Below are 9,723 nucleotides of genomic sequence, written 5' to 3'. Positions count from 1 at the left end.
TAAACCAGGAAGAAAAATTTAACTGGGAGAAAAAACAACGCTTACTTGTCAACATGCAGATTTTTGCAACAAAAGATTTTCAAACAAAACCAATCACTACAGTAAACTAATGACCGGGAGCCTGAAACACAGCTTCAACGCTTTAACTCTTTGCAGAGGCTTGGATGTGCCACACGTGCCATCTCCTTAAATAAATAATAAAATCTGACAGCTCTATAGTTCAATCCAATGAACGACCAAGGACGTGAAACTTTCTATGCACGTCTTTTTTTCTTTCTTTTTGCAATTTCGTTCAAACATCTCGCGTCATGCAGTTTTAATTATTAACTAGCTATTAAACAGGCTATTTAAAAACATTGGAGGTTTTTCTTTTGCAAAGAAATCTAGAATTCTACCAAACTGCGATTCAAAGATCGTCTAAATGACACATGAACGTCAAAATCCTAAAAACGCTTCCAAATCTCAACAATAATACTAATAAAAAAGGACAATAAAGAAAAATATATTCAACTCGAGGTGAAGTTTAAATGGATAAAGTCTTACCGTGGATACATGTTGTAGTCTGCTGTGTGTGAGGGTTTCTGAGTCTGACAGTTTCAACAGCAGCATCTCATTTTTAAAGCACGAGACACATTTGAAAGATGCGGTAAAATGAAAGTATCCGCCTCTTCAGAGGAGGAGTCCAATAAAAATCATGTTATTACACACCTTCGACATGTACCTTCAACTGCCTGATGCAGAGAAACTAGAAAAAAAAACATTTTAAGTTCTACAGTAATTGTTTACTAAACGTATACCTACATACATACATATATATAGGTTATATTATATTAAAATTATTATTGATAGGTAAAAGTTGATAACCTGAATGTACTGTAAGTCGCTTTGGATAAAAGCGTCAATGCGTAATTTTTTTTTTTTATACACACACACACACACACACACACACACATTATTATTATTATTATACTTTGTATTATTATACCGTAGAAAATCTGTTTCTCTTCAATATTTAAGATCGCATTTTTTCTACATTTTAGGTCTGTAATGAAAAACATTGTGACATTAATCAATTGACTCGTTGTGCTTTTCATTCAAGTAAATGTATTATAAATGTATTATATAATTATATATAAAAAAAAATTTTATTTTACCATGTATTAGTACCAGTAGATAGATGAAACGGCATCTGAAAATCATGAGGGGAAAAATATGCTGAGCATGTCAAGTCAATAAGAGTTCATTAAAAATATTTTGCCATCAATTTCCAAAATCAAATAAAAACAAGCAAAACAGTCAAAGATATCCTGTTTCAAAAGTGCATTGTTTACTGTGCTCCGCCCTTCTCCTCACAGATTGGCTGATTCTGTCTAGATTTGATTTTGTTTTGCTACGGTTTCTGTTGCCTGGAAACGGTGGGTGTGTCAAATATGCCTGCCCAATCAGCAGAGACATGTAAACCACGCGATATTAAGAGACAACTCGCACAATGAAATTAACACTAAATAAATTCACAAGAGCAGGGATCTGTCATCGAGAAAATATCAAATCCGGAAAAGTCCCACACCTGACTCTACAGTTCATATCTCCAACTGTCGACAGTGAATGGGTGCCAATAGGTCAGAGTTCAAGGAAGTGATGATGTTTAAAATTTCACACACCTTACCTCATAGCCTAGCTGTTTCTCAATTCTTCTTGCTTAACTGACAATAGAATCACAGCATAAGCAGCGGCCAATGAAACATAAATATAACAACACAAACAAATGTCATAACCTATTAAAACATTTGATACTATTATAGATATTATTTACTACATATAATTGTATAACGGTTTATTATACAGCGTTAACGTTAAATATTTAACTAATGTTCTCCGGGTCTTCTAACTTTATTAAAATTAAGCAAAACAAAACGATAAATGTTCACTTTCAAGAGCCGTGAAGTATTTACGAGAGTGAGTTTAAAGCTTGCAGGCTTCCGTACACCGGCCGCCCGCAGCGTCTTCTGGGATTTCTAACGGCTGGATTCTCTCAAGTCTGCAAGAACACATTCTGGCACCTCATGCGTTCTCTGTACTTGCGTTCTTGAGAACTGGAACTGAACTTCGACGGTTAATGTTGAAGTAAAGCAAGGACGCAAGATCGCTAAAGAACGCACATTGACAAACAGCCTTGAGAAACTGTGAGTTCGTTTTGAATTACCAAGACAATGATTGAGATAAATAAGAAGAACTATGTTCCATTAGTTTGGCAATTAAACTGAAATATGGATTACATACAGGGGCGTAGCAAGCTTTTCAAAAGTGCGGGGGATGGATGTGGTTTGTTTATAAACAATAAAAACGATTAATACAGTGACAGAGAGGTACATAATGCAGGAATTAAAGTTCTCCGGCACTGTGCCGGATTTCCGGCTTGCAGCGTTTGGATGGGAAAAATTAATAATCCTACATAAAAAGAAAAAAAAAAAGAAAAGAAAAAACACCCACATAAAGCGTTTTCTATGGTGGTATAAATAATGTAACAATTTACTGTTTTTAAACATTAAAATAATATACACTTTTCTTTCATAGTTCTTCAACAGGTTTTCAAACAATGTCATCATTTCTCACTTTTTTCTCCTCAACAGGTAACGTTACAATCAAACACAACAGGTAAGTATCCACAAAATTATTCAGCTAATCAACAAACAATGCTCAAGATATCAAAATCAGTTGCACTGGCAATGAACCCATAAATACATTGCTTAACAATGGCAGTCCCTTCTTCATCACAGTTATGTTATACATCGCATGCCACATAACATTACATAACCGAATTTAACTAGCTACTGAACAATATCCCAATAATAGCAATTAGCATTAGTCTAAAAAACGAAATATAATAGCCTACCGAGAACACTCGACATGTCAACAAAACGATAACAGAACATCTTCCTAAACGCATATCAAGTTTATTTAAAAAACCTCGAAAGCATAAACACTCATTCAAAGTACCTGGAAAAGTGAGATGTAAATAACCATAACCATAAGTTCCCGCCTCCTCAGCACGAGCTGGCCGATAACACGCCAAGAGAGGCGGGACTTAAGGCAGAAAAGCCAATCATCAGCCGGTCACACTCACAGCCGGTGTCATGTTTGAGAGGGAGGGGGGAGGAGACAGCAGCAGCGAGCACAGACACAGAGCGGCCAGAAAAAACGGAGGAGCGACTGTAGTAAGGGGTTTGTGCAAAACTGCGGAAAAACTGCAGAAAACATGCCCCTCTCATCGGGAAAACACCCACACCCCCCACGGGTGCGACGCCCCTGATTACTAATACTCAAATTCTGCTATCAAGGGCAAGTTTCTCTTCTCAGGATTGTACCCGGTCTCTTCTTTGGGTCCTTAATAAAAAAAGAAATAAGAAAAAGTTAAAAACAAGGAAAGAGTTTGATGTTCTTGGATGAATTTGGGATGCAGTGATGTATAGAAATGGGGTGATTTATATGAAGGATGTGAAAGACTTGACATACTCACATGAGCTACAAGATTGAAAGTCTTTGAGATATCCCGTCCCTTGCTGGTGATGTGCAGTTTATAATGTCCATAGTGTTTAGGTGTGATGTTTGTGATGATCAGAGATCCGGTATTGTGGTCCAGATGTAACCTGTCTTTGAATTTGTGGTCATCATGTAGGTATTCCTCATTGTTTGTTTTATCCCATTTAGCTATGACAAAAAATTCAGCGAATTTGTATATTTTGGAATCTGCAAACTTCCACCGTATCAGCTCATCTTCCTGTATTTCAGTGAGATCAGTGTGTAGCGTGACTCTTTCTCCCACCATTGCTATTACAGACTTAATTTCATCTTTCTCCACAAAATTATCTGAAAAAAAAGTTAGAGATCAAATTTATCAGGTTGATTCTTGCAGGTTGAACAAACTTTACTTGGCTTAAAACTGTCCACGTTATTTTATCAATCAATTGTACTTACTAATTTCAGTCATTGACACTAAATTTGATAAACTAAACTTGATTGAAGATCAAGTCAAACATATTGAGCTTATATCTGAGAAACATACAAAAGTAAGTACAATTAAACTTCTGATTACAAGGCTCTATAAAGTTAGCATGTTGAACTTTTGTGTAAATTGGATCAAATTGGGATGCAACAGTTGAATTTAAAAAAGTAGATTTCTTTAAAAACAGTTTTAAAATTGTACTTTTTTCTTCTTCTTTCCACAGCCCAGTGGCGTGCAATGGTGTTTTAAAATGAGGAGGCAGTTCTACATATATGTGTGTGTGTGTTACACTTAATGTTGTCACATTTTCCAGGGTAAATAAAGATTACAAAAAAAGGGAACATGTATTATACTAATTATACATTTCATAGTCTTTTTAAACATTTTTATATTTATTCTGAAATAATAGCTAAAGGCAGTAAGAATTAGAACAATATTCTGGAAAAAGTTTACAATAAGGTTTTATTAGATAACATTAGTTAAAGGTGCCATAGAAGGCAAAAATAACTTTTATAAGGTGTTTGAACACAGTTGTGTGGCCGCAGAGTGTGAAAACAACCAGCTTATAATGGTAAAAATCCACTCACTCATTGTTTTATAATCTCAATAATTCATAAACAGTCTTTCCAGACTAGCTGTTCCAGTTTCTCACTACTATGAAGACATAGTCGGTAAAAGTCCCGCTCATTTGTGAAACTCTCTGCCCTATTAGCATATACACAGCCCTGAGTGAGAAGCAGCGGTCTGTCATTACTGTTTTCTTGCTGTAGCTGCTGTAGATACAATGTTAGCGCCAAAGAGCCATTAAAGGTGTTGTGTGTTGGGATGCAATCATTGGGATGTATCTAAATGGGAGAGTAGTTTACTTATTTATATATAATTAAGTCAATAACACCAACATTTTCTTCATTCAGCTGAGAGCTAGCACAAAAACAAGATGCAGGTATTTTATTGCATGAACCAATTGCTTCCAATCACCACTGATCATTTCCAATTATAGCATGATGGAGGCATTGCCTTCTCTCACCTGACTTTCCCTCAGTCATCTCAATGAGCCTCCAGAAAAGTCACGGCATGCTAATGCTAGGTACACACCAAAATATTTTTTACTTCTTATAGACGGTTTCATCGGGCGCACGCGCCTGGACCTAAGTTAACTTCCGGTCTGTTGGCTGCAGTGCCTTGCCTTCTACAAACGCAGTTAAAGTTAAGGTGGTGAGTAGACTGAAGTTGGGCTCAGGTGGTTGTGCTGTGGGATGTGTTTCCCATACATTTATTTTATATTTGGAGACTCGCCACAATTTTAAAACTGATCGATTTTCAAAAAGGCTTCGTTGAATAAACATGAGTAACTTTACGTACTGCACTTTTATTAATAATAATCCCTTACATTTATATGTTTAAATATCAAAGCGCAGCACGGGTGTTTTTATATCGCTGTATTTCTGAAGGAAGACTTGCATGTTATATGCCTGATAATGCAGCGTTTGTGAGCGTAGCTCTGCTTCGTTTACAGCTGTTACTGGGGAAACCTCTATTTCTCGCGCTTTATGTCTATGCTTTAAAACATCTCCTGCTGGCAAATGATGAATTTGCATTTTCATTAAGTCCGCCTGATCCACGCAGTAAACATATTTTGTTTGTTATCAAAAAATATCTACTCTAGAGGGACTTGGCTGTTGTTATTTATTCTATTTGGAAGTCTACCGGAAGTTGAGTTAGGTCCACAATACCGGCACGCGCAGTAACGTTTGTTTATGTTGTTGCCGTTGAAACCGTCTATAAGATTTTCAAAATGTGATAGACCACAAACATGAGGATAATACTCTTAACACACCTCACACCAAGAGAAAATCTGATAAGAGAATCTGTAGAACCATCAAGATAATCGGGACATAGCATGTCAGAAGGGGGGAAATCGGCCAAAATCAGCCCGATTGTCTTTTGGTGTGTACCCAGCATAAGAAGTCTCTTTACCGAAGAGTAAAGCCTCCTATGTAACTTTACCTGCTAGTGTCTCTGTTGGACAGTGTTACTTTATAAAAACAAGTGACTTTTATATTTTTAATGAAATGTTTAGTAATATTTGCTATTTATTGTTTGTAATATGGATTATTTTCTCATCCAATTTTTTTATGAGACACTGCCTCCCTTTCCTCCTCGGGAGTAAACTTCCCTGCCATATACTTTCTACTTTTTAAAGGTCTTTAATGCATCTGATTGCATTGACTATTTCTCATGTTACTCCCTACTTAGGATACACTGTTGTAAATGCAATGTTCTTTGTAATGGAATCAGCCATATGAAGTCAGTTGGGAACATTAAAATGGACTAGTTGTACAGTAACTTACTGTTTTGTAAATGTCTCTCCTGATCAAGTGTTTCTCCATCTGCTGAAAAAAAAAACAGTAATAAAGGCTTGCATGGATTTCTATGATGTAGCATCTTTCCAATGTTCAACCGATTAGCATGCCCAGAATTTCTATTAACTACAACTTAACAATAAACACATGAAGACCTTTGTCATAATGCTATTGTTAAAGTTCTTTGTAAAGTTATTGTCTCAGTGGACAGAATAAAGCCACAATAAATATATAAACACAAGAGTAAGTCTCTCACCATTGGTTAGCCTAATATTTTCTTCTCCACAAGGTTGGCCTGTATAAAAGAATAATCACTTATTTTAAAAATCTTGTAAACTATATCTTTTTTTTTTGGTGTCAAATTTATCTGTAGGTAACACTTACTCTGATGATCTGTTTGTGTAGGCCTCCTGTGGTGATAGTAAAAGAAAATACCACACAAAACTAGAACCAAAGCCAGAACACTAAAGCAAACCAATGCTATTTGACCTGCGGACAAACCTGGTGCTATAATGGAAAGAGACAGTATCATTACACTAAATAAATCACAACAATTGTTGTTAACGTACTCTACATGAACATATCAGCTCTGCTGTACCTGCACATGTGTGACAGAGTTGACTGATGTCCAGATGTGTGGTCTGGTTTGTGATGGGATTGTTGATCACACAGCTGTAGCTGTTTTTCTCCTGATATTCCACCTCCAGAGGTAGAGAGAGACTGATGCTGAGATCAGACACACTGATGCTGGACAATAAACTGTTTCCTTTGTACCAGGAGAGAGTCACATGACCCACATTCACCACTGAACACACCAGTGAACAAGATGATGAAGAACATTGTGAAGAGTTACTGCTGATGACAGGAACAGGAAGATGAACTGAAAACATAAGAGAACATGATAGATTTTAATGTCATAATAAAACACCCTGATGCAGCTGGATATTTTCATAGCGTTGAACACGAATGACACATGCTGTGATTCATGTCACATTTGACTCTTTACGACATAAATCATACATTCAGCTTGCCTTTGTCTCCAAGAGGCTTCGAGAATAACAGTTCAGAGGAAAGTCAGTTGTGAAAGTCAAATGGTGACCAGGCTGAATGTTACTTTGACTTTTATGTTCAATACTGAAATGCAATGAAATCAAATTGGCTTGCAACAAGACAATGACTCACCAGAAACAATAACACTGAATTTCTTGGGTGTGACCTGTTTTCCACCAATGATCTGTAGCTCATAGAGTCCAGTGTGTTCCTCTGAGGAGTTTGTGATGGTCAGAGATCCAGTCTGACTGTCCAGCTTCAGTCTGTCTCTGAATCTCCCATCAGGACCATCATAATATGAGATCTTATTAATCAATCTGTTTATTTGAGCTATACGAGTGCTGTCAGATCCAAACGTCCACAGTATCAGCTCAGCTTTCTGTATTTCAGTAAGATCAGTGTATAAAGTGACAGAATCTGCCTCCATCACTGACACTGACTTCACTTCATCCATATAACCAAACACACCTGCAGAAGAGAGACCGCTTGAGAGATTTACAGAGTCTTTAAGGATCAATAGTGACAGATTTTATGCTGGATTTGTCATTTATGTTATATTCAGACTTATCATATGGAGAATATTGGTGTGTGGATATCAAATCTTCACAGGTTCAGATCATATTTCAAGTCCCTCAGGATATTTATCTTTATTTGACTCTCTAATTTTAACACTCACTGTTCTAATTCTATTCTTTAAAAAAATCTTTCTAATCTTTTGTATTCTATTTCTTTTCATTTATTATGCAGTTGTGCGTGTGTGTGTGTGTTTGTGTAAAGACCTCTAACACTAGCTTGATCTATTCTTTTTTTATTCTATCTGTTTTCTTTTTATTTATTATACTGTGTTAAGCTAACTGAGACTTGTTATAGCACTTATATTTCATTGCTCTTTTGTTGTTTTTGATTGCTTCCACTGTTGTCATTTGTAAGTCGCTTTGGATAAAAGCATCTGCTAAATGAAAAAAAAAAAATGAATAAATGAATATTTTGTAGAAACAGGAACAAAAAATTAAAACTTGGGCATAAGAAAAAGTGAGTTGCAATTAAGATCACTAATAGTTCGTGAATGAGTAATTGGGCAAACATCAAGCATTTTCTGAGTTGTAGCGCCATAAAACAGATCAAAACATTACTTCAGAAATCCAATAGGTTAATATTATATTAAAATCATTTTTAGATAGTCTCGAAAACCCATTTAAATCTACTCACCATCCACCAGTAACGTAACAAAAAATAAAACAAACGTCTCCATAACTCCGTACAAGGTCAGTAAAAGTTGTCCATTGTAGTTGTTAAACCGCTCCGTCGAGTTTCAAAGCGTTTGAGCAGTTTCTAAACGAGCTAAACAGCAACGACACTTAACATAATTTAACTTTTACATATGATTTTGTAATATTTCACCAACTTCAGCTCAGTAGATCGCATTTTGCGAGTGAAACACGAGATGTTCTTGGAAAATCAGTAGGCTAATTCCGATCAAAATAAGGAAGTAGATACATTGAATGGAATCTGTCATGGAAAACATTCCACACCTGAGTTCTGTTCCTGTGAAAAACTACTCCAGTGGGTGGAGTTTATGTGAGTAGTCAGTGCTAGTAGAAATGCACGCTCCTCAAATCGATGCTTGTTTAATGGATTATTTTGAAATGGTAATGTACAGTCAATGTTAACCTCCCAATCCACCAATCGCAATTCGTACAGCCTTTGAGTCTTTACTCATTTTCAAAGAAACATCTAAAGACTCATCTTTTTTCGCAAGCACTTTACCAACTAATACCAATAAGCGAATAACCTATGCCTAAGATTTATCCCAGATAGCAAGCAGTTTCTGCCCAGAACTATCCCGCAGCTGACCTGCGTGAAATCCATGTGGGCCAGATCTGGGCCGAAACTTCTTGCTTTTTTTTATATGGTTAGCTTTTTATACATTTCATTTGAGGGGCATTAATTGTTTTTTGTATAGTTTGATTAGCCTATAGTTAGACTACTGGTGACTTTTACTGCAGTGTGTTCACAACAATGCTTGAAACAAACATATATGTTGCCTAATAAATACCCTGCGTCATTTATATGCGTAAACCTAAAAGCCTTCTGATGCGGTCTTCTTGGACGTAAAATAAAATAATTTGTAAATAATAATTGTAAACACTAGTACTATCCACTAGAGGGCAGAAAACGTTCAAAGATCACTGATTAAATATTTGTTTATTAAAACGAACACTATCAAATGTAACAGGCATGTACTGTACTTAACATGAATATCAAAACATGCATGACAAACAAGGTCAGAGTAAATGGTAACAGGTT

The sequence above is a fragment of the Carassius auratus genome, chromosome 22 (genome assembly GCF_003368295.1).
Source record: "Carassius auratus strain Wakin chromosome 22, ASM336829v1, whole genome shotgun sequence".
NCBI classification, from domain to species: Eukaryota; Metazoa; Chordata; class Actinopteri; order Cypriniformes; family Cyprinidae; genus Carassius; species Carassius auratus.
This window is presented reverse-complemented; position numbering follows the sequence as displayed.